The 27163-nt window shown below is 34.1% G+C and overlaps 1 protein-coding gene across 12 annotated transcripts in view; it reads left to right on the forward strand.

Moving 5' to 3' along the window:
* Positions 1-27163, forward strand: part of CASK (calcium/calmodulin dependent serine protein kinase) — a 466034-nt gene that overhangs the window by 44832 nt on the left and 394039 nt on the right. The window contains exons 1-2 of one of the 12 annotated variants that reach the window (XM_074214157.1): positions 757-3944; positions 6137-6247. The exons of 9 other annotated variants lie outside the window; for them this stretch is intronic. The gene's annotated coding sequence lies outside the window, so the exon portion shown is untranslated. Of the gene's footprint in view, positions 1-756; positions 6248-27163 lie in introns of those variants that run through there. 2 more of the 12 variants (XM_074214156.1, XM_074214158.1) reach the window with 2 other exon arrangements.

Genomic DNA, 27163 nt, shown 5'->3' on the forward strand with positions numbered 1-27163 from the left:
TATAGGAGATGGAATTTTATCTGGGACTTGGAGGAAGTCAGGAAAAATGGAAACTGAAGTTTCCATTCCATTTCCAATGGAAAATGAAGTAGATCATTGCAATAATATAATGGGGATGCAACTGGGGATAGCCAGTGAAAATGCCAAATCTAGAGATGGAGTATATTGTTCAAGGAACAAAGGGGACAGTAATTCTGGATTACAGAGTAGTGGTAGGAGAGTAAAGATCACCAAGGTTGGTGGTTGAAGTTGGTAATGGTGGAGATTATATTTCCAATTTGATTTCCCAATAAAGAATTTTATATTTGATTTCTTTTGGTCTGCAAAACATTTTACAAAGATATTCTCATTTGATACTCAGAGAAACCCTGGGGGGATCTGAGTACTGTTACTATCATCTTCATTTTACAGATGAGGAAACAGGTATCATACTCCACACTGATGCCCAAGGTTTCATAAATATTAATTGCCCAAGACCAAATTTGGAGCTACATACTTGGAATAGGCTCCTCCTCCCCAGTTCTCAACCCCACAAACTGACTTTATTGGGCTATAAACCGAGCTTTTGTCTCTTAAGTAAGTCTCTGGATTAGAGCCTGGTAAAGGATTAGGTTTTTAAGATCTACTTGAGATCAATCAAGAATAAGTTATTTGAGTTTTCCTGATATGTGTATGTGTGTGTATATATATATATATATATATATATATATATATATATATATATATATACATATATATATCCTTGAGAAACTTTTTTAATTTTTCCAGTCATTATAACCATATATGTGATGTCTGCCACACAAAAAAAGTTTTACCTGTTTAAGGTAATGAGAACAGAGCATTTAGACTTAATTTTTATTTATTCATTTATACATAAATAACAAAAGCAGGAATTTATGGAAGAATGGGCTACTTTATGTAGTTTTAAAATGTACAAAACATTTTACTGTTTAAAAATTATAATTGTAGGGAAAAAAGTCTGTTATTAAATATTATAAACTCTGCTTCTCTGAACTTGATACTCCTAGACATCTTTCCCCAGGCATTAAAAAATTATAGGTATAGATTTTTTTTTATCAATAATTTTCTTCTATTTTGAGGACTGAGTGCCCTCAAGTGGCTCTTTGAGTCTTAAGCTCGCTTGTTCTGCTCTTTGGAAGATTGAGTCTCTTCAAATTTCCTTTATTGGCTCAAACTGCCTTTTAAAAAGAGAGCTCATAAAATTGTGTTCATTTTACTTGTTCCTGTTCCACCCTGGGCTACTCTTGTTAGATGTTAGAACTTTTGAAATAGGACTAGATTCTTATTCATCTTGAATATTTCAAAACCCCAATAAAATATAATTTATGGGTTATTTATTCACAGATATTAGCAAAAACCACAATTATGACTTGCAGTGGGCAAGATAGAATCAACTTGCATAGATTTAAATAGATATTTCAAACAAATTTCGTATAGAATTTAAGTGGTTGTTTCAAACTAGTAATCTTGATTTTTGACACCAGGAAAAAGTTTTGAAAAGTTTTTTAAAAAATTGATTATGTGAGCACTTAGAAAGCCAAACAGTGATTTGTAAGAGCCAGTGTTGCTTCATGAATATCTCTTTATTCCAGATTAGCCTTATCTCTCCTCTCCTTGATAGGTGAAAGGAATGCTGTTGACATACCAGATTTAACAAGATCTTTGGCCAGGTATTATTTTAACTGGACAATTTACAGAAATATATAGGTTGAATGATAGTTTACAAAGATGTATTTGGATTATATAGTGAATGATAATAGTTTGAAAGACTAGATCCAAAGAGTAGTCTTTAATAAATCAGTAATACCTGGAAGAAAATTTCTATTGTATTGCTCCAGGGGTCTCTCCTAGGCCCTATGTTGTTCAGTAGTTTCATTGATGATTTGGGTGAAGACACAGATGGTATATTTATTCTGTTTATCTGAGAAAGAGAGAGAGAGAGAGAGTGTTAATGATAGGGAAAGCTCACTTAGGGTCAGAATCCAAAAAAGATCTTGATAGCTTAGAACAGTGAACGGAGAAATTAAATTTGATTTCAAAATTGAAAGCAACAGTTACCTCAACCTGTGTGTTCATGCTGTGTGAAATGTCTTATAACAGTAACTGAGGGGCGCCTAGGTGGTGCAGTGGATAGAGCACTGGCCCTGGAATCAGGAGTACCTAAGTTCCAATTTTGGCCTCAGATACACTTAATAATTATCTAGCTGTGTGGCCTTGGGCAAGCCACTTAACCCCACTGCCTTGCAAAAATTAAAACAAACAAACAAATAGTAACTGAAAGCAATAAACAACTTTGACCTTTCCTGTAAAACTTGTAGCTTTTTTTGAATCAACTTAACCCTATATTTAGTAATACTTAAATAATATGAAAAAGGTTTATAAATACCATGTGTTGTTTAAAAAAAAAACTAAACATCTTAAAAAATTAGTAAGCAATGTATCCAGTAGCAAATTTTAGGACAATAGATGTTTCTGCCCTCAAGTGTTTTCAATTTGGTTTAAGTGTACAAATGTTTTCAATTTGGTTAAAGTGTACAAATGTCACTATTATAACCTATGTCCACATAGTTATATTGTTACTGCTGTCTAATTGTACTTACAGAATTTTAAACTGTTGGCTGAATCACAAAACCTCTTTAAAATTCATTTCTTATCATTTGGTTTCAAACTCAATGCTTTCTCTCTCAAAAGTTTTTCCCCCAAGTTTTTTTTTTTAAAGATTGGATTGAATGTTCATGCACCATTGGATCATAGATCTAGAGCTGAAAGGAATGTTTGCAGTCATTTAATCCAGGGGTATCAGATATTCCTGAGTAGAGCTGCACCAGATTCAGATGTAATTTGGAAATATTTAACAAAATAAATAAAAACATTTTATAAATAATGTTAATAAATACTTTTAAAGTTAATGAAGTCAAAACGTGGTCACAGGTATCCTTTTGTATAGACCTTCATTTCTATTTGAGTTTGATCTATGCCATTCCCTTCATTTTCCTGGTGAGAAAACTACGGATTCTGGAAAAAAAGAAAACTTTTTTGACCAATCTGAATGTCTGAGTGCTTTCAACTCTGTTTCTACTGAATTCTGACTCCTGTATGCCTTCTGTGTGATAGGACTTCAGACAACTTTATGTGCTGTTATTGGCAGATAACTAAATTGGTATACTTGATAACAGGTTTGCATTTATTCATTAAAGATGACAGATAAAAAAAGGGAAAAAGAAACACAGGGAGAAATCTCCCTAGCTTGTAACAGAGATTTTCTTTGAATTTAAGACATATTAATATTTAATAGGTAAAGGAATTAGATAAAAAAAAATCACCGTTTTCACTGCTTTGTGCATTTCTTCAAATAGAACTCAATAACAACTGGTATTTTGCAGTAATAAGGTTTTAATAGAAATGCTTTTGTTTTTAGTGCTCCTTGAGTTATACAGCTAAGAATTTTGGCGTAACTGTCAAAAAGAAATTGAGCTATTAAGCTCATTAATCAGCTTATTTAGACTCAAACTGTTGAGTACAGTACAAAATGTAATCATCAAATAGCTAGGTGTCAGCACTGCTTACTCATAGTTACCAATCCATTACACCTTATATCTTTTATGAAAAGAATAAAAATAGAAATTTTTTTATGTATAGACCTTTGATCAGGCTCCATATTTTTGAAATCCCAAATAAGGAAATTTTTTTCATATGTAAATAACATTGTTCTAAACTCATATTCCTTATTTAAATTTTTATTTGATAGGTTTTATTTTTTCTAACATTTCTGCATATACTTTACTTTTTCTTTTTTTATCATTCCTTTTTTATTTTTCTTAAAGAATTTTTTAAAAAAGTTCGACAAAAGCCAACAAATTGAAAAGATCTGACAGATGTAGTGATCCACACTTGAAGGCCCCCACCTTTGCAAATGACAGAGGGTAAGGTTGAGTTTTATGCCTCTTTGGGACCAAACTTGGTCATTATTAATTTCAGTCATTAATTTTAGATTTTGTTACTCTTTTCTGTTTGCTTTGTAATCTTTATCAAGTACATTTTAAAAAATATTTCTGCCTAATTTACTTTGCCTTAGTTCATGTAAGTTTTCCCAGCTATGATTTCCCTTTGCATTTCAGTATTTCATATAATACAGTAATATTACATCATATTCATGTGCCATATTTTGTTTAGCAATTCTTCAATTGCTGGTCAGCAATTTTTTTCTAGTAATTTCCTTCTATAAAAATGGCTTCTATAATTATTATTATTAAAAAATATTTACCCTTTCTAGGTATGTGCTCAAGTATTTTTATTCTTGAATCTCAGGCATAGTAAGTAGTCATTTTATGTCCTTAAGTTATTTTAAATTCTCTGTAAGGTTTTGAGTACCTTAGAGTATAATTTCAAACATGTGCATTTACAACATGGACATATGTTTTGCTTAATTAAACATGTATAGCATATAAAATTGCTTGTTCTTAAGGTATGGGAGGGAGGGAGAAAATTTGAACTCGAAATTTAAAAAAAAAACCCTGAATGTTAAAAAATTGTTTTTATGTGTAATTGAGGAAAAATAAAATTTAAAGAGAAGAAAAAAATTTCACATACATATATGAAAAAAATATTAGTTAGAAATTAGTTCAGTAAAAATTTACATCCTAAAACCATTATTATTCATCATAACCTATATACACAACATACAAACACACACATAATGTTCAGATTTAACTGATTTTTGCATTTTGATTACCTTTTCTATTTGATCATAAAGCAGTAAAAAGGCTGATAACTTCATTGACCTTTGTGTTTTGTAATTGCTTTCTTATGCTGTTTGTCCTTTGCTCTTCATTCCTAGTGTTTCAACATTTGGTTAATCTGAAGATATAACAACTTATATATTTGTTTTTAATGTTCTGTATGCAGAAGGATTTTGTTCTTTTCTGTACCTTTTCCAATTGGCAAAACCTTGCTTAGATTTAAGAAAAAGAAGCTGGTACAGATCTCAGTTCCTAGGATATAAAATATTTTGGAACCCAGATTGACTTTCATTACTGTTGTATTAGATGATGCAGTGGAGACAGCTCTAGACTCAAAGTCAGGAAAACCTGAGTTCAGATCCAGTCTCTGACACTTCACTAGCTGTGTGACTGTGGGCAAGTCATGGTCAAGTCATGCTAAATCATGATAATCACGCATAGTAGTTTCTAGAAAATTATTGATAATTTTTCTGTTTTTATCAATCAGATGAGAAGGGTAGATTCAAGATCATTATGACAAGAAGCTAGCTATCTCTCTACTGAAAGAAATCACCTATTTAAATATCTGTTTAGAAATATTTAAAGGATTCTATGTCTTGCAAATTCTTAAGTTCAAGGTCATAGTATCACATGCAAAAATAGAATCATATAGTATGTATCACATATCTCAGAGGTCACTGCATTAAATTCCTCATTTTTCTGGCTAAGAAAATTGAGGCAAGCAGATCTGAGATGTACTTTACCAAGAGAGGTAAGATACCACACCCATTCTTTAAGTTAGAAGAAAAGAGGAACATAAATACATTGCTTTTTTCCTTTCTTAAACTGTAGGACACTGCCTCTCATTTTCATAATTTGATCTAAGGCATTTATGTAAACTGAGAGCTAGCAATTTTTTTTAACAAAATAAATGACAGTATAAATGGCACTCCTTTCTCATAGTCCTCTTAAAGTTATTCTTTGTGTTACTGTTTGTGACAATTGTTTATTCAAAACCACAGCCCTGAGCTTTCCCTCTGTGTGTCTCCTTATACCAGACCAAGCTATATCACACATGAATTCAAAGTGAAAGATATGTATTTAGGCACAATAGCAAGTTAAATAAAAGGAAATGTTCCTTGTTGTAAAGAGACAAATCCTTCATTCGATTCCCATAAGTGCCAGTGAGGATGGAGACACAAGGAAACTGTCCTTGGACTTTGGAACTTGTTGTTCTGGGGAAAACTGTCTCACAGCAATGTTAGTGAAGTCTGTTAACCTGCCTGTCTCCTTCTGGCCACCCGAACTCTGCTGAAGGCCTTTTCAGCTTTGCCTTTTTAAAAAAGGTCACCCAGAGATCAACTTACTAGCATTTATTAACCATGTACTCTGGCCAGGTGCTGTGCCAAGCTTTGGCAATGCAAAGAAAAAGTGGAAGTGATCTCAGTATGCTAGAAGCTTATATCTAATGGGGTTACAGCATTTGATCCTCACTACAGCCCTCTATGGTAAGTACTGCTATTAACCTCTATTTTGCAGATGAGGAAACTGAGATACAGAGCAGTTAAGTATCTTGCCCAAAATCACATAACCGACACACATTAAGTACTTATTATTTGTCACTTAGAGACATGTCTCATTTCAGATTGACAATCATGCAAATACTACATTTTAATTTCTTTTAGTTGGGAGTTATTGCTTTATGTCATACCATGTTGAATACTTGGGGAAAATATCTGTGCAATTTTGACCTTTATAATTTGTTGTCATAGTAGTCTTCATAATACTTAAATGTATAAATTAAGCATGTTACATGTTTAGATAATTTAAAATAGATTGAAATAAGTTTAGAAAACCTCTTAATACGAACTTCAAGAAATGTATGACATCATCATAGAGGGATTTAATGAGGATGAGTAACTTTGCCAGATAAATAAAATTTATTCTCTTTAAGTCCTGAAGCTTGTTCAATCTAATTTTTAAAAAATAACATGCTTCTTGTATAATGACTTATTCTTCTTACTAAGGTTTATATTTACCAGGTAATGATTATGTTGTCTTTTTGAAGAGCTAGATTCAAATTCTAATTAGGTGCAAAGGATTATAGGATTTAGAGTTAGAAGGAACCTTAAGACATGATCTAGCTAAAGCTCTCAGAAAACTTAGAAAGGTTAAATGACTTGCCTACGATGACACTGATTTAAGCAGAAGAGACAGAATTCAAATAAAATAATTTTGATACTAGATCCCAGTGTTCTTTTCATAACGTTTTTCTTTGCTAAACCTAATCCACCTTATTTGAGGTCATCATTTTGAAGAAAAATTGTAACTGACATCCTCAAAACACTTTGATACCATTTTCCTCAAGATTAAATCTTGTATCTCTTAGCTTTTCTCATTGACTTTGTTCTATATTATCAACTCTCAATTTTTATTGCTGTTAATTGTATGATCTTTATGTTTTTTTCACTGTTTATTTAAACTCACGAGTATGAGTTTAAGAGTAGTCTCTTAAACTACTAGGTCAATGATTTTACAAGCTTGATTTTTTATACAAACCATCTTGAAGTATTGAAATAGTAAGTTGGTAAAGTTCCTGATTAGAGGCTAGCTGTGCTAATCTCTTCTTCATCTTCTCCCCGCATTGAACTATGGCCTTTGTAGACTATTCTTAACCCCACTCCCCATTTGATCCTATGAGCCTTAGAATTCTACTCTTTGATCAAATTCTCTTTATTGGTGAGTTCAAACTCTTCTATATCTCACTTCCCCAAACCATGCTAACTATCCCTTTTAGTTTACCAAATAATTTACATCACTTTGGGCATCTTCAGAGCTGCCCTGCAACTCTCTTTTGCCCCCTGACTTCCTTTCCCCAGTATTAGCATTATTACTTGAAAGACTCCAAACATTTTCTTTCCCTGTGTCCCATATCTGGAAGACACATTCTCATTTCTACTTCCTAGATTCCTTGATTCTTCATTCAAATCCTAACTGAAATTCCACCTAAAAGAAGTCCTCACCTTCTCTTAATTCTCTTAATTCTTATGCCTTCCTTCTGTTAATTAGTTGTATATATTTATTCACTCCTCTGTTAGATTATGAATTCATTTGCTCTTTTTTGGTATCCCCAGGACTTAGCACTTTGCTTAGATCATAGTGGGTGCTTAATATACATATATATGTATATATTATATATATACACGTGTGTGTGTGTGTGTGTGTGTGTGTGTGTGTGTATATATATATATATATATATATATATATATATATATATATATATTTACTTATGGACTGACCCTCTGGTTCTCCTGAAAACCTTGAGATTTCCCAAACCAAAACTCTATTCCTTGGTACCACTTCCTATATATTCTTATTTATCCCCTTGAGAGCAAAAATTGCTTTATTGGGGATATTTGTATCTCTAGCTTCTTAGAGAAGTTTGTGGCAAAATAATAACTTACTGTTTTTCATTCATTCATGCTTTTACGAAGTGACAGCTATCTTCTTCCCCCCCACCCCCCCCCCCCCCCCCCCCCGTTTAGAAGATTTCTCCCTCTTATATGAAGTATCTAACAGACTCTTAATTATGCCTTGCTGGATTGAATAAGAAAGTATGCTTTTACATATATATATTCCAAATGCAATAACTGGGCTTAGTGCTGGGATACAAAGATGCAAAATGTCATCCTCTACCATTAAAGTTGTTGCTTGTCCTTCATTCTTGAAGAGGACCAAGACGTCAGGGATGTGATACCATGTCATGCAAGTGAATGGATTTAATTGAGGGTAGACTGTGCTCCCTTTTTTTCCTTTGGAATCTAGTGTCCAGATACAGATCAGGATGACTAGAGATGACCTTGGGTGCAGTGAGAGGTTTTGGTCTTTAACAGCTCTCAGTTTGACTGGGACAGTGCTAATTCAGTAATTAATGCTAGGTAAAAGAGAACATTAAGGAGTTTATAGTCTTAATGGTGGAGCATAGGACATAAATATATCCAGTATAAGGGAGGAGATCAGGCAGAATGCTAGAAGAAAAATGAGATTGAAAGTCACACAACTGTGACAGAATTGAAACTAGAATCCAGGTCTTCTCGTTCCTGGCATTTTTTTTTTTTGTTTAGTTTTTGCAAGGCATTGGGGTTAAGTGGCTTGCCCAAAGCCACACAGCTAGGTAATTATTAAGTGTCTGAGGCTGGATTTGGACTCAGGTACTCCTGACTCCAGGGCCGGTGCTCTATCCACTGCACCAACTAGCTGCCCCCTGGCATTATTTTTATTTATTTTTATTTTTTAAAATTTATTTTCATTAAAGATATTATTTGAGTTTTACAACCCCCCCCATCTTACTCCCCCCCCCCCCCAGAAAGCAATCTCTCAGTCTTTACTTTGTTTCCATGTTGTACCTTGATCCAAATTGGGTGTGATGAGAGAGAAATCATATCCTTAAAGAAGAGACAAGAAGTCTAAGAGGTAACAAGATCAGACAATAAAATATCTGTTTTTCTAAATTAAAGGGAATAATCCTTGAACTTTGTTCAAACTCCACAGCTCCTTATCTGGATACAGATGGCACTCTCCTTTGCAGACAGCCCAACATTGCTCCTGATTGTTGCACTGATGGAATGAGCCAGTCCTTCAAGGTTGAACATCACCCCCATGTTGCTGTTAGGGTATACAGTGTTTTTCTGGTTCTGCTCATCTCACTCAGCATCAGTTCATGTAGATCCCTCCTGGCTTCCCTGAAATCCCGTCCCTCCTGGTATCTAATAGAACAATCGTGTTCCATGACATACATATACCACAGTTTGCTAAGCCATTCCCCAATTGAAGGACATTTACTTTATTTCCAATACTTTGCCACCACAAACAGGGCTGCTATAAATATTTTTGTACAAGTAATGTTTTTACCCTTTTTCATCATCTCTTCAGGGTATAGACCCAGTAGTGGTATTGCTGGATCAAAGGGTATGCACATTTTTGTTGCCCTTTGGGCATAGTTCCAAAATAGCTCTCCAGAAGGGTTGGATGAGTTCATAGCTCCACCAGCAGTGTAATAGTGTCCCAGATTTCCCACAACCCTTCCAACAATGATCATTATCCTTCCTGCTCATATTGGCCAGTCTGAGGTGTGAGGTGGTACCTCAGAGAAGCTTTAATTTGCATTTCTCTAATAATTAGTGATTTAGAGCATTTTTTCATATGGCTATGGATTGCTTTGATCTCCTCATCTGTAAATTGCCTTTGCATATCCTTTGACTATTTGTCCATTGGGGAATGGCTTTTTGTTTTAAAAATATGACTCAGTTCTCTGTATATTTCAGAAATGAGTCCTTTGTCAGAATCATTAGTTGTAAAGATTGTTTCCCAATTTACTACATTTCTTTTGATCTTGGTTACAGTGGTTTTATCTGTGCAAAAGCTTTTTAATGGAATCGAAAGCATCTAATTGGTTTTTGGTGATGTTCTCCAACTCTTCTTTAGTCATAAACTGCTCCCCTTTCCATAGATCTGACAGGTAAACTAGTCCTTTGATCTTCTAATTTGCTTATAGTATTGTTTTTATGTCTAAGTCCTGTAACCATTTGGATCTTATCTTGGTAAAGGGTATGAGGTGTTGATCTAATCTAAGTTTCTTCCTTACTAACTTCCAATTATCCCAGCAGTTTTTATCAAAGAGGGAGTTTTTATCCCAATGGCTGGATTCTTTGGGTTTATCAAACAGCAGATTACTCTAATCATCTCCTGCTTTTACACCTAGTCTATTCTACTGGTCCACCACTCTATTTCTTAGTCAATACCAAACAGTTTTGATGACTGATGCTTTATAGATCAGGTAGGGCTAAGCCACCTTCTTTTGCACTTTTTTTCATTAAGCTCCTGGCAATTCTTGACTTTTTATTTCTCCATATGAATTTACTTACAATTCTAACTCATTAAAGTAATTTTTTGGAATTTTGATTGGAGGGCACTGAACAGATAGTTTAGGTAGAATTGTCATTTTTATTATATTAGCTCTACCTATGCATATGAGCAGTTGATATTTGCCCAGTTATTTAAATCTGATTTAATTTGTGTGAGACATGTTTTATAATTGTTTTCAAAAAGATTCTGAGTCTGTCTTGGCAAATAGACTCCCAAGTATTTCATATCATCTGAGGTTACTTTGAATGAGATTTCTTGTTCTAGCTCTTCCTGCTGTATCTTGCTAGACACATATAGAAAAGTTGAGGATTTATGAGGGTTTATTTTATAACCTGCAACTTTGCTAAAATTGCTAATTGTTTCCAGTAGTTTTTTGGATGATTTCTTTGGAATCTCTAGGTAGACCATCATGTCATCTGCAAAGAATGAGAGTTTTGTCTCTCCTTCCCAATTCTGATTCCTTCAATTTCTTTTTCTTTAATTGCTGAAGCTAACATTTCTTAATACAATACTGAATAGTAGTGGTGATAATGGGCACCCTTGTTTCACCCCTGATCTTATTGGGAATGCCTCTAGCCTCTGCCCATTGAATATAATGCTTGTTGATGGTTTCAGATAGATACTGCTAAGGAACAGTCCATTTATTCCTACACTCTCTAGTGTTTTTAATAGGAATGGATGCTGTATTTTGTCAAAAGCTTTTTCAGCATCTATTGATATGATTATATGATTTTTGATAGGTTTGTTGTTGATATAATTGAGTATACTAACAGTTTTCCTAATATTGAACCAACCCTGCATTCCTGGAATAAATCCTAATTGATCATAATGTATTATCCTAGTGATAACTTCTTGGAATCGTTTTGCTAAGACTTTATTTAAGATTTTTGCATCTATATTCATCAGGGAAATAGGTCTATAATTTTCTTTCTCTGTTTTAACTCTTCCTGGTTTAGGTAACAGCACCATATTGGTTTCATAGAAGGAGTTAGGCAGAATTCCATCTTTCCCTGTTTTTCCAAAGAGTTTATATAGAATTGGAACCAATGGTTCCTTAAATGTTTGGTAGAATTCGCTTGTGAATCCATCAGGCCCTAGAGATTTTTTCTTAGGGAGTTCAATGATGGCTTGTTGAATTTCTTTTCTGAGATAGTTTTTAGATATTTAATCTCTTCTTCATTTAACCTGGGCAACTTATATTTTTGTAAATATTCATCCATTTCACTTAGATTATAACATTTATTGGCATAGAGTTGGGCAAAATAATTTCAAATTATTGCTTTAATTTTGTCCTCATTGGTGGTGAGTTCACCTTTTTCATTTATGATAGTAGCAATTTGGTTTTCTTCTTTTTTTTAATCAAATTGACCAGAGGTTTATCAATTTTATTGGTTTTTTTCATAATACCAACTTTTGGTTTTATTTATTAATTCAATAGTTTTTTTGCTTTTAATTTAATTAATTTCTCCTTTAATTTTTAGAATTTCTACTTTGGTATTCATTTGAGGATTTTTCATTTGTTCTTTCTCTTAATTTTTTTTAGTTGCATGTTTAGTTCATTGATTTCCTCTTTTTCCAATTTATTCATGTAAGCATTTAGAGCTATCATATATTCCCTGAGAGTCACTTTGAATGAATCCCATAGGTTTTGGTATGTTGTTTTATGATTATCATTATCTAGGATAAAATGGTTAATTCTTTCAATAATTTGTTTTTTGGTCCACTCATTTTTTAAAATGAGGTTATTCAGTTTCCAATTTGTTCTGGGTCTATATCTCCTTGGCCCAGTATTGCATATGACTTTTATTGCATTGTGATCTGAAAAAGATGTATTCACTATTTCTGCCTTTCTGCAGTTGATCATTAGGTTTCTGTGTCCTAGTATATGGTCAGTTTTTGTATAAGTTCCATGTACTGCAGAGAAAAAGGTATATTCCTTTCTATGCCCATTTAGTTTCCTCCATAAGTCTACCATATCTAATTTTTCTAACAATCTATTTACCTCCTTAACTTCTTGTTTATTTTATGCTTCGATTTATCTAGATCTGAGAGTGGGAGGTTGAGGTCTCCCGCTAGTAGAGTTTTGCTGTCTACGTCTTCCTGTAGTTCTTTCAGCTTCTCTAAGAATTTGGGTGCTGTCCCACTGGGTGCATATATATTCAGTATTGAGATGACTTTGTTGTCTATGGTACCTTTTAGGAGGATAAAGTTTCCTTCCTTATGTCTTCTAATGCTATCTAATTTTTGCTGCTGCTTTGCCTGAGATAAGTATTGCTACCCCTGCTTTTTTTATTTCAGCTGAAGCAAAATATATTTTGCTCCAACCTTTTACCTTTATTCTATACGTATGTCTCTGCTTCAAATGAGTTTCTTGTAAGCAACATATTGTAGGATTCTGGTTTTTAATCTACTGTGCTATTTGCTTAAGTTTTAAGGGAGAGTTCATCCCATTCACATTCAAAGTTATGATTACTAATTCTTTATTGCCCTCCATGCTATCTTCCCTCTGTTTGTATCCTGCCCCAATCCATATTTCCCAGTATTTTGTTTCTGAATACCACCCCCTTCAGTGTGTTTGCCCTCCTATATCATACCCTCCTTTCTTTCCCCTTTCCCTTTTTCCCTTTTCCCTTCCTTTCCTTTTGTTATTTCCCCCTTTCCCCCTACTCCCCTTCCCTTTCTCCATCCCACCCTCTCCTTTTGCCCTTTTAATACTTGAAAGGTTAGATGTTTTATAAGCTGAGTATGTGTAGGTTGACTTTAGGCCAAGTCTAATGAGAAGAAGATTCAGGTGTTTCTCCTCTGCTCCCTTCTTCCCCTCTATTACCATAGGTTTTTTTGTACCTCTTAGTGTAATGAGATTTACCCCATTCAATCCCCTCCCTCCTCCCATCTCCTTCCTGTCCCCCTTTTTAAGGAGGTAGTTTTTCAGATCATTCTAAGTCATAGAACATTCTGAGTGTCTGTCCCTTCTAGTTCAGTATATTCTATCAAATAGAATCAAAATTCCTGAGAGTTATTAGTCTTTCTCACAAGTGGGGTTAAAGCCAGTTACATCCCATTAGATAGCAGTTTCATGGATAGGTCATGAATGTCTATCATTTCTGGCAAGGTATACTCTATTAGAGTTATAATTCTCAAGATTTATGAGAATCTTTTTCCCCATGCTGGGATATAGCCACTTTCAACTTACTGGTTAGAAGTTTTTTTTCCTTTTACCACCCCCCCTCCTTTTTTTTAACCTTTTCATGTGTCCTTGAACCTCCTTTTTGATGTCCAAATTTTCTGTTTAGCTCTGGTCTTTTCATCAGAAATTTTTGGATTTCTTCCATTTCGTTAAGTGTCCATCTTTTTCCCTGGAAGAGAAGGCTCAACTTTGTGGGAAAGTAGATTCTTGGCTACATTCCAAGTTCCCTTGCTCTTTGAAATATCTGATTCCAGGTCCTTCGATTCCTTAATGTTGATGTAGCCATGTCCTGTGTAATCCTTACTGTGGCTCCTTGATATTTAAATTGTTTCTTTCTGTCTGCTTGCAGGATTTCCTCTTTTATTTGATAGTTCTGGAATTTGGCCACAACATACCTTTGTGTTTTCATTTTAGGATCTTTTTCTGGTGGGGATCGATGTACTCTTTCAATAATTATTTTGCCTTCCGATTCCATGATATCAGGCAGTTTTCCATCACTAGATCCATTAATGTTAAGTCCAGGCTTTTTTTCTCTTCAATGTTTTCAGGAAGTCCTGTAATTTTCAGGTTGCCCCTCCTGGATCGATTCTCGAGGTCTATGGTTTTGTCGATGAGGTATTTTACATTTTCTTCTATTTTTTTCTGTTTTTTGATTTTGTTCAAGACTCTTGCTGTCTCATGGAGTCATTAGTTTCTGCAGACTCGATTCTTTTTTTTAGGGAGGAGTTTTCTTCATTAACCTTTTGCAACTCCTTTTCCAATTGGTCAGTTCTACTTTTGAAAGAGCTTTCGATTTGACTAATTGAGGCTTTGAGATAATTACTTTCTTTTTGCATTTGCCCAATTGAGGATCTGAGAGAATTATTCTCATTTTGTATTTGTCCAGTTGATGATGTGAGAGATTTATTCTCATTTTGTGTTTTGTCCAATTGAGGATCTGTGATATTTATTCTCCTTTTGTATTTGGCCAATTGTATTTTCTAAGGATTTGTTTTCTTGTTGCAAGGTATTATTTGTCTCTCCCAAATTTTTAAGCTTCTTCCTTATTTCTTCAAGGAAGTCTTTCTGTGCTGAAGACCAGATCGTATTGTTCTCAGAGGTTCTAGGTCTTTCTGAGTTCAGGTCTTTCCCTTCCAAGAATTTTTCTATGGATCCACCTTTTTGCTGACCCTTCTTCATTTTGCTAAGACCTTGAGTTGGGGAGGGACTGGTTCACAGGGGCTTGGGATCTCCAAAGGCTTTACTCACTGAGTGCAGTTTCTCTGGCTGGCCAGTAGGAGGTGTTGGTTGCTTTCTCTAGAGTGTGTATGGCCTTGATTGAGGCCTTCTCCCTTTTCTTGAAGGGAGGAGTTAGAGCTATTGAATTCTTTTGCTTTCAATCAATGGTGGGCTTTACTCTTGCATGAGGTCATTTCTCTCCATTGTCAGTTGGGTTGGTTCTTCTCCTCACACACCTGTGCCTGAGGGAGAATTAGTTTGCAGTTGTTTGTTGGGGAAGAGGTCTGAGCTGTCATGGGACTTTGAGTTCCTCAGACCAGAGGAGCCCAGGGATGGTGTCTGCAGCTCTCCTGCACTGAAACTCTCCCCCCCAGCCCTGTCTGCAAGCTTCCAGGGGACAGCACCAACACCAGTGCCTCTGTTCCCTTGTTGAGTTGACTGAAGCCCCTGCAGTCTAGCCCCACCACTGATCCAGCAGGTCTGGCTCTCTGGTCCTCAGACTCCGTGCTCCAATTTAGCTGATAATCTGGTTGATCTGGGGCTAATCCTGCCTCTGAGCCCAGTCTCACCTGCTGGAATTCATCCAATGCTGCTGCAGGAGACAAATCCTGATATAGATGTTCTTTCTCCTGGCTTTTCTTTCTGGGTTTTGTGGGTCAAATTTCTTTTAAGAAGTTTGTTTCATATCATAGATTGGGGAAATATCAGTAGACTTTAGAACTGTTCCTGTCTTCTCTCCGCCATCTTGGCCGGAAGTCTCCTGGCATTATTTTTAAAAGAAACTGCCTCTACACTAGTTACAGTTGACATTTCCTGTAATTTTTGATGTGTATAAACCAATAACCATTAGGATTTTTCAAATAATTTAGAAAATTCAATGTGTTGTACTATTGAACGCAAGTAGTATATATAAAATGGAGCTCTAGAATTTTATGAATCAAGTAAAATTACTTCTTAGAAGAATATTTTTTTAGAATGCAGTTTGGTTTCTAGTTATATTAAAGATTGTGGGACTTTAGAGTAGGAATGAATCTTAGAGATACTGTATTCAAATCTTCATTTTACATATGAGGATATAAATATATATGTTATTTTATATATCTGCATATATATCTGAGATTATAGTTTAGGAGGGTGAGTATAAGTATATCTGATATATAAGGATATATAAAATTATTTATAATATAAAAGATCTTAGAGTTAGATATTGATTTTTTACTTTAAAATGCTTTTCATATACATATGCATATTTTCAATTGAAACTTAATAAACTAATGTTGATATTAAGGCAACATAATGGCTAGGTTAGGAAATTTTACTTATTGAAGTTTTCATAGGAAGTTTACTGATAGTAGGTAGATCTCTTTGAGGGACTCATAATCCCCCCCCTTATACCATACTGCTGCTATTAATTAATATTTTCATAGAAAAAAGATGTAGCTTTTATTTACGATTTTTAAAAAATGCTTTCAAATTGTAAAAAAATAAATATGTTTGAATAATCTGTTAGAAAAACAAAAGAAATGAATTAATATTGGATGAGTTAATTTTTTTTAATCTAATAGTTTGGAAATTGTTAATTCTCAAAGAAGTGTCTGATGCCTGGCACATAGTAAGCACAAAATAGATACTAACTGAATGAAATACTACACATTTGTAATCAAAAATAGTAGAAACAATGATTGATATGAGATATATAATTAAAACAAAAACAAAATTGAATGACACCTTTTATCTTAAATACTCTTGCCTGAGGAAAAGTGGGCATAATAAGAGGAAGAGGCGGCAATTGGAGATATTGAAAGACTTTGGGTAATTTAAGTGAATTGAGGTTTATTACACTGATTACTGAATGATTTTGTTTTAAAAACCTTCAGAAGTTTTTCTTGAGGCAGATTTATTACTAGCACTATTATGATTATCAGGTTTATTTAGGCTTTTTGTTTTCCTTTTTCTCCCAGATTTGAAAAGAGGGAGAGAGCTATTCTTGAGGAAGCTAGGTATAAGTTAGAATAGATTGGGGAAAAGGATTAGAAAATTTGTTTATATATATGTATGGATGGATGCATGCATATGAGAAAGTGCCTGACATGTAAATGCTGACAGATCTTGAAAAAGTACAGAATTTAAATTATACATAATACTTTTTTTGAGGGAGCATTATTTTGCTATTGTCAGAGGTACTCCTCATAGGTAGTGAAGAGGTTGGAGTAGATGGAGCAGTTGAGATTTAGCTGGCCTTGCTTTGGAAGGGGTACAGATATGTCTTGGAAATCTCATCATTTCTTCCCTTAAATTATTTTTAAATTGAGTACTTAAGGTGGTTCAAAGACTAAAGACTCTCCCCTTGATTTCAAGAGACATTTCTACAGTTAAATATGACACCAGATAGAACATGAAAACACTATCAGAAGGAGTTAGAAATCATAGCATATTGGGAGATGATTAGGGAAGAAGAATAGAATCCATTTAGGTGAAGTAAGTGTCCCACTAAAAGATGGGATGTGGCAGAATCGTTTGGGAACCATTCAACCCCTGGGAAAGGGAAGTGTGTATGAAAAGGACAGAAAATAACCAGGAAAATAGATAGAATGTGAAAATCTAGGCTTGGAGTAGAGATAAAATGTGTGGGGGTCAGTTGTGGGAGAAAGCAGTTTATTTTGTAAGAAAAGATTCATTGGTATATGCAAAATATTTGGATGAAAACAAATTTAGTTATAAGAAGGAATATGAATTATAAATTACAGGTGTCATAAAATTTAAAAGGGTGGCAAAAAGAAAGGAACCTAACAATTGGTCCCATATAAGAAATATAAAGCTTCAAAAAGAGTTAAAAGGAAAGACTTAAATAAAAATATATTTTACTTCAGTGATTAAAAAAAAGGAGAGCTGGGTATGATTTTGGATACTATTTGTGTTTTGTTTTTAGGTTTTTGCAAGGCAAATGGGATTAAGTGGCTTGCCCAAGGCCACACAGCTAGGTAATTAAGTGTCTGAGGCTGGATTTGAACTCAGGGACTCCTGACTCCAGGGCTGGTGCTCTAGCCGCCCCAGATTTTGGATATTATAAAATTAAAAATAGGTATAGTCAAGAGAGAGAGAGAGAGAGAGAGAGAGAGAGAGAGAGAGAGAAAGAGAGAAACAACACCATGCTCAAAGACACAAGAGATAATAATGGCATAGATAGATAGATATAATATGTCTTTTTTAAGATCTCTGTCAACTGTTAGCACTGATCATCTTGAGCTTTCTAGTAATCTTGTTAGCTGCATTCTATAGATAATTTTGCTCAAATTTTATAGGTATGATAAATGGTGAGAAAGGTAAATGATTTTTGCCTGATGTCACATTTAGTGTCAATCATAGGATTCGATGCCAAGTTTTTCTGATTCCATATCTAATTAGAGCTTTATTCATTCTAACAAAGCATTTGACTTAGAGCAAAATAGAACTTTTTAAAAGGTTACCTTTACCAAACTGGAGTTAAGAGTCAGGAAGACTTCAGTCAAATCCTTCAGACTCTTACTAGTTATATCACTAGGGCAACAAGATGGAACAGTGGATAGAGCACTGACCTTGGAATCAGGAGCTGAGTGACCTTGGACAAGTTACTTAACCCTGATTACCCCACATCCAGTGCCATCTCCAGTCTGTCCTGAATCATATCTGGCCACTGTACTCAGGTGGCTCTGGAGAAAAAAAAGTGAGACCTGGTGACTTAGCACAGCAGCCCTTCACTCAAATCCAATTCATGTGCTTGTCATGACATCATCTCCTTTATGTTATGTTCTTCTTCAAAAATGAAGGCTAAACATTATTATTAGCTCCGTCACTGTGGGTGAGTCATTTAGTCTCAGAACTCAGTTTCCTCTTCTGTGAAATGGTGATAATAATAGCACTCAGAGATTTTGTGAGGCAAAAATGAGATATGTAAAGTACATTACAAACCTTTAAATTGATAAATGAAAACTTTCAATCATTATTGTTTTTATTAAGACTAACAATATTAAATATAAATGCTGCAAAAGGTATAACAATCAGTGTAATATGACAATTCTTAGGCCAGTTGGATAGCTCAGGTTTGCGATTGAAATGAAATGGGATACTCTTACAATATCTGAGAGTTAACAAAAGGAAGTCTTCATAGCCCAAACAAGGAAAGAGTATTAAGCAAGGATTCTCTATTTGCTCAGTTGGACATAACTTCCTTGCCTTCAAAAGTCTGAGAGGAAGCAGTCAGGTGATTGCTCCTACCCTGGCTTTTTGTAACAAAAACCCATCAGAGAAGCACTCACTCCAACTTAATTCTTTAGTCCCTACCCAGACAGAATGGGTAAGCTGTTGTTTCCATCATTGTTTTATGTTTTGCTTAATATTGATACTCAGAAGATCTTTGAAAAAAATTGATTTTATATAATTTTGAAATATCTTTATATTTGTTTAGGATATAGCTTATTGGAAGAAAGCATGCAAAGCTGTGTTTTGTTTTCAGAAAATTCTTGTTCTAATTACCAAGCAGTGAAAATTGTGTAATTTTGCATTTCCTATATTAATTATCATTATATGACTGTGAAGATATGATCTTGAAGTTAGTGGATCTCTTGAGTTTGGGAGCTCTGAGCTTTTGTGGCTTATGCCATTGAGCACTAAGTTAAGTAACCCTGTCCTCTTGTGTACAATGAGAAAGAACATTTTTACTGGTCTCTGCAATTAATCTGTCATTTGACTCTCCTTGACTGCTGCAGTTATTCACTCTTCTTGCATTTCTTTTGTCTGGGGTGTTAGAGAAGCACACAGTCTTTTTAAATTTTCTTTTAAAGAATGTTTTATATATCTCTTTATTATTGAACATCTCTCTTGTCATGTGTGGTTAAGCTCAAATTTTCAGGATAGGTTCCTGAGATCCATTACTTTTTGGAAGACATTTTTTCCTTCCTGCATTTTTTGGTGGGTGTAGAGTAGCCTTGGATTAATTAAATTCCCTTTCCTTTGTATTTGAAAGTCTTTTTCCTGCTTGCTTGAAGAATTTTTTCCTGAATTTAATTGTTAAAATGTAATCTTTATATATCTTGAAGTTTGAAGCCTTGTTTTTTTATTTTTTTCTAGGGGACAGATTTATGAATTCTTTCAATTGATATTTCATTTTCTATGTTCAGAAGTTCTGGACAATTTTCTTCTCTTTTTTCCTTTCATTATAATGTTAAGGTTTTCTGTCCTGTCATTTTTTTTGCAAGACCTATGCTCTTTAAGACACTATGAATCTTTTCTTCTACATCAGTATGTTTTTCTTGCATAGTGAATGTATCTTCTTTGGTGATTTTTAAATGCAGTGATGTTTGGTTTGGGTTTTTTTTTCTTTTGCCTTTTTTCTTTTAGGTTATTTTTTTCCAGTGAATCTGTATTTGCATTCCCATTCTATTGTTCTTTCTTTTGTTTCTTTGGTGACACTTGTTATTAGATTTCAGTTTTTCCTTTTTGCCTCTGATTTTTGTTGTGCAGATCACAAATTTTGCCCTCAGGATTCTCATTTCTCATTTGAACCACTCAGGAACAGTGGGTTTTGGTTCTTTGTTCTCATATTTCTCAGGGTGCTCTGTCTCATCAGATAGCAGTACATTTTTATTTTTAATTAGTAATTGCCTAAACTTCTTTACGAGATCTGGAGGCCATATTTCCTTTTGTTATTAATACTTTTTCTTTTGATATATCTGCTTCTCTTTAAGGTTATTGGATCTCTTTCTTCCTGAGATCTTTGGTATTTTCAGTCATTTCCTCCCTATTTTTTTCAGCTTTTACTGACTCATTCCCTCTTGTCTAAAGGTGGTTTTAGTAGGGGCTGAATTTCAAGTCTCAGCTTTCTTTCACTATGAGTAATTCACAATCTAGGTCTCTGCCCCAGTCTGCTTTTGAGTAGATAGAATTGACTTCGCTAGGTGTTTTCCTTCAGGCTTAGTGGAATGCTGTACAATTCCCTCCACACAAAGAGACTTGTCCCAGTGTTCTTTCCACTTCTGTTCCTGGTTCTCCAACTCAACACAGGCAATTCAGCACATTGGTTTCTGTAACATGAGTGAGGTATTGGGAGGAGATGAAGGGTGTTTTCTATGGTGTTGAACCCTTATTTCAAATGTAGCAATAGGTCTTGCATCTTCCCCTTTATTCTGCTTTCTTAGATTTCTTTTGTAGTACACTCTTGTATACTCAGGCACTAGACTGTTGTGGTCCATGCAGACTTATTCCTTGGGATTGCTGCAAGCAAGTGTCTGTCCTAGGCCCTAGTAAGCTTGGAAATGCTGCTGCAATTGAGCAAATTTCTGTAGCTTTGAGCCAGATCTCCACAGGATACTAGAAAGAGGAAGGACATGTCAAAGTGTGTGGTTGAGTTTTATTGCAAACCCAAGTGTCAGCTCTTTGGGCTGAGGTCTCAGGTTGGTCAAGCTGGTGTATCCTTGCTTTTGGCCATGTAAGAGGAAGAGAGAGATGCTGAGTAAACTCAGTGTAGGTATCTGTTCATTTTCTTTTTTAACCTTTTGAATTGTGAGTTGAATTTCCTAAACCATGGAAACAGTTGAAGTTGCTTTATTTTTGGTGCATAATTTCTGTTTCAGAGAATTGAGAGGTCATGGGAAGCAGAGAATTTGTCCAGTCCACCATCTTCTTGGTCATGTCACTAAATCATAGGCAAACACATTCTTTCCAATATTATCTTTCTGACTTCCATAGACTCCTTACTTGTCTTTGATTCTGGACATTTTCACCATTTGTCCTCTGTGCCTGGAATTTTCTACCTCCTCTGCCTACTGGTTTCCTTTCCCCCTTAGGAATAATGCCTTCTCTCTCTGAGTCCACCTTCAGTTTATCCTGTATATTTCTTTATACAGTTATTTACTTTTTATTTCCCACATTAGAATTTGAACTTTGTGAGAACAGATTGCTTCTAACCTTCCTTAGTTTCTTTAACTCTTAGCACAGTGCCTGGCCCATGGTAGATGCTCAATGAATGTTTAATGAAAGATTGACTGATTTTATTCATGTTATCCTGGATCAATCACCTAATCTGTCAATGCCTCTAGATGTTGAGACTGTATACTACAATGAAGATGCTAATCTGTACTGGTCAGTTTCAGATTCCTCCCTGAGAGCTTGCTGCATATACAGATATGTGTGTGTGTGTGTGTGTGTGTGTGTGTGTGTGTGTTTGTGTGCACGCGCGCGCGTGCACATGCACACACACACACACACAAAATCAGAGGTCAAATTGGGAAAAAAATTGACCCAATCTTGCTCTTTCTGTTTTTCTTTTTTTTTTTTTTTGACTTCCATTTCTATTTCCTTATATAATGTAACAGATACCATGTATACTAGATTCTAATCTGGTAGAATCTAAGGTATTAAAATTCTCTGTCATTAATGTTAAAAACAAACTGCTGTAGATGTTACTGTCTAATAATGTTTCATTTTACATCTTCACATGCCCCCCCTTCTAATTTAGTAAATTTTTTTTGGACTATGGGACTTAACTGATTCTAATGCCAGCTTTTCTGCTGACTTGTTTTTACTTCTATTGTTTTTTCATAATTTTTGAAGTTTTATTACTTATAAATTATCTTTTTATGATTTTCATAAAGAAACTTGTACTCTAAACTGGTATTGCTCTTGTTAATTTGTCTTTTGGCAAAGAGATCAAGTATTACTGACTGAGATGGTTCCTATACCCAAAATCTCCCTTCTAAAGTTTTTTAATGGATGTTTATATTTATTAAATGTTTTTAAGAAATAGTACTAATCAGAATTAATGTTATTTTCATTTGTCTTTTTTATGTCAACAGATGGTATAAATAGGTCTGATTAGAACTGTTGTAATTGCCTGCAATATCATCTTCTTAACATTATTGTAATTTTATGTTAATTTTGACCTTTGACCTAACCATGCCAGTTTTGTGATTGGCATTCAGCTGATTCTGAAATGAATCCAATGTCTATAACCAACTAGTGTATCTACTTAAGATAGGAATCAGCTTAGTGATATCTTTTGGTGTTCAACATATTCAGAGCTTTTTGGCTCTCTCTTGATTTAAGTATACATAAAATAGAGATTTGAGGCATCTGAATAATTTGTGAGTGTTTAAAAGTCTCTTAATTTGAAACCATATTTTCAAAGTTTTTTGTGAGGGGCACCTTCTCACATGTCTATCTTGGAGATGAAGAGTCAGGTTTATTGTTTTTAGAGAATTTTGTCAAAGTTTTCATGAAATGGATACATGAAAGAACATTTTTTAAGTAAGCACTTCTTTTGTGCCAAGCACCTTACTAAGTGGTAAAGGTAGTGAGCAAAAGTGAGAGAGTTCTTGCCCTCAAAGAATTGACTTTCTAATTGGGAGAGTAATGAATAAGGGTGTCCTGGTTTGGCACTGGCATAATGAATAGAACCACTAGAAAGTTGATTGACTGGCTCTTTCCTTATTTCTAGAGATGTGAGAAGTGGAAGAAGCCAGTTGCTGCAAGATGATGGTTATGGTGGAATGGGACACCTCATTGGGGTTATGGGGTCATTATAATACTAGTATAAGAACCACATGGCTCCCAGTCTAGTGAGTATGTTCTGTAGAGGGAACATTTCTTATAGGGGTCTAGAGGGCAAGGCAGGGTCAATAGTGTGAGGTTGCTGGGGTACACTATGTCATCCTTCTTTCTGATAAATGTTGGAGCAAAAGTGATCATAGGTAGAAATAAACCAACATTAAACACACCTTAAGTTCAGTACATCAAACAGATATTTAGTAACTTAAGCCTAAATATGTATAAAGCATTATATTTTAACATTATGAAACAGTATTGTAAATAACAAAAGCAAACCCTTTAATTAGTATAATTTATCAGTGAGGCTTACTTTTTGATAACTTTTATAGGCTTACCACATTTAATTTTAAAATTATTGCATGGAATTTCCTAATGAAAGAAGTGAATATTATCATATAGGGATAAAGATTCTAGTGAAGTCATTTCTGTTTCAGACATATAAATACATATGCAATTTAGCATTTTATTTTCAAAATAAAAACTACAGTTTTACTCTGAAGTATTTCCTTTTGCTAAGTTAGGGGCATTAATCACACAGAAAAAATTGTATTTTGCCTGAGACAGTAAAACAATTTGGATATTTGAGTTTTATTTCCCTCTGTATTGACTAAAGTTTTCCTTAATAAATAACAAAGATGAAATTTTTTATTTTATTGTAAAAGATAGTGATTATTGTTGTCTCAGGTCATTTTTATTTATATATTGAAATTATTTTTTTTCAAATTGTTAGACTTTTTTTGCTTCCTCTTACCTCTCAAACCACCTACAGCTGGGTGAATGGGGCAGGAAAGAACAAAACTCTTGTCCAAGTCCAAAAAAATGTTTCTTATTCTTCAATATATTAATTCATCCCTTGTTTGTTAGGAGCTATGACATTTGTTCCTTTCCACCATCAACAATTTATTTGCCTGCAAACCCCTCTAATATTTTGTTAAGTTTGTTAACTTGGCCAATCTAATGGGTTAGAGGTAAAATCTCATAGTTATTTTAACTTACATTTCCCTAATTTTTAGTGTTTTGGATACTTTTCTCATATCTTATTAGCCTGAATTTTTTCCCTTGAGTTTGCCTTTTCCCAGTCCCTGGCCATTCATCGACTGGCAGATACTTATAAATTTGAATTAGTTATAAACATTTATCAAAGAAAATTCATGCAAAGATTCATTTTCCCAGTCATTGTTTCCCTTCTCATTTTTATACACATTGGGATTTGTTTGTACAAAAATTTTAAAATTTTATGTAAACTTGTCAAATCTTATCTTCTGATCCTTTCTGTTACTTGATCATGATTCCTCCACCCTCACCCTTAACTCATAGATTTTAAAGATAATTTTTTTTAATATCTCAATCTTGTGTTCATTTGGAGCTTATCTTGATATCAGGCATGAGGCATTGATCTAAACCTAGTTTTTATCAGACTCTGTCCAGTTTTCCCCAGAAGTTTTCGGGGCATAGTGAGACTGTATTCCAGTGGTAAGAAGTGGAATAGTGGATCTTTGGTTTTATTGAATACTAGGTGACTAGGTTTTTTGCTTTGATATGTTATATACCTAATTTGATCCATTGATTGACCTCTCATTAGTTAACTTATTTTTGATGATTACTGGTAATCTGTTTTGATGATTATTGCTTTGTAGTCAATTTGAAATCATATACTTTTAGGCCTCTTTTCTTTCCTTCCCCCTTTTTTCCTTCATTTCCCCTGAAATTCTTAACTTTTTGTTCCTCCTGATAAATTTGTTATTTTAATTGTCATTTTTAAAATAAATCACTGGAATTTTGTTTTGGCATTAAACAAGTAAAATAATTTAGGTACTTATTCCCATTTTTTATATATAAACTCAGGCTATTTATAAAAAATTCTCTTCAGTTATATGGAACTGTATTTATTTCAAATACTAATGTTTTGTACGAGTTCCAGAATGTGTCTAATGTGGTGAATCCTAAATATTTTATAAATTATGCGGTTATTTTAAAATAGGAATACATTTTATTTCTCTTCCTACTTAGAGTTTATTATTAGTATATAGAAATGCTAGTGATTTATATGGATTTATTTTATTAAATGTTAAGTGTTTTAATTAATTTTTTATTATACTCTAGGTTCACAAAATACATCTTGATTCATTTTCAAAAGGTGTTAATTTTGCTTCATCTTTGACAATACTTATTCTCTCCATTTTTCCTTCTCATATTTCCATACCTAACATTTAAAATACTAGGTGAAATATCAGTGACTTCAAATGAACATTCTTGCTTTATTCTCAATTTTATTGCAAAGGACTCTATTACATGTAATTCTAACTCTTGGTTTTAGACACTATTTACTTTATTAAGGAAAGGCTCATTAATTCTTATGTGTTTTGTTAAAAACTTTTTCTGAGTCTTGGCTTAAATTTATGATTTTTGTTGTGCTGATATGATAATTATGTTTATAGTTTAATATTTTCATTTTAATCCAACATGATCATATATAATCCTTATAATTATATTTGATCACATATATGATTTTATGTGTGTATTACAATTTTCATCTTATGTTGCTGTACCTTTTTGGTTAACATGTTTTTTTACCTCAGGACACTTACCAGCTGTGTGACCCTAGACAAGTCATTTTACCCAGTTTGTCTTAATTTCCCCATCTGTAAAATGAAGTAGAGAAGGAAATGGCAAACCACTCCATTATCTTTGCCAAGAGAGCCCCAAATGGGGTTACAAATAGTAAAATGGGACTGAAAAATGACTGAACAATAATAATGAATACAAAGGACAATTTGGATCAGTAAATGACATATTCCACACCTGTAGTCCTCCAACTCTGCAAAGGGGGGGGCACAATCTCTTAACTCATCTTCAGAAACAAGGTTGGTCATTATAATTAATTGCATGGTATTCAGTTTAATTTTTGTTATTGTGTCTATATTATGGCGAGGTATATGAGGTTGCTTAATTCACTCTGAGTAGTACTTTCTATATAATTTTTTTTTAGTTTTTGGATTTTGAAAGTTAATCGGGTTAAGTGATTTGCCCAAGGTTACACAGCTAGGCAATTATTAATTATCTGAGCTCAGATTTGAACTCAGATCCCCCTGACTCCAGGGTCAGTGCTCTATCCACTGAGCCATCTAGCTGCCCCCTATATAATTCTTTTCTTAAATTTATTTTTATTAAAGATATTTGAGTTTTACAATTTCCCCTGAATCTTACTTCCACCCCCCCCCCCCCCCCCCACGGAAGGCAATCTGTCAGTCTTTACTTTGTTTTCATGTTGTACTTTGATCCAAATTGAGTGTGATGAGAGAGAAATCATATCCTTAAAAAAAGAGACAAGTCTAAGAGGTAACAAGATCAGACAATAAGATATCTGTTTTCTTCTAAGTTAAAGGGAATATTCCTTGAACTTTGTACAAACTCCATATCTCCTTATCTGGTTACAGATGGCACTCTCCTTTGTAGACAGCCCAAAATTGTTCCAGATTGTTGCACTGATGGAATGAGAGAGTTCTTTAAGGTT

The sequence above is a fragment of the Macrotis lagotis genome, chromosome 1, assembly GCF_037893015.1.
Source record: "Macrotis lagotis isolate mMagLag1 chromosome 1, bilby.v1.9.chrom.fasta, whole genome shotgun sequence".
Lineage (NCBI taxonomy): Eukaryota > Metazoa > Chordata > Mammalia > Peramelemorphia > Peramelidae > Macrotis > Macrotis lagotis.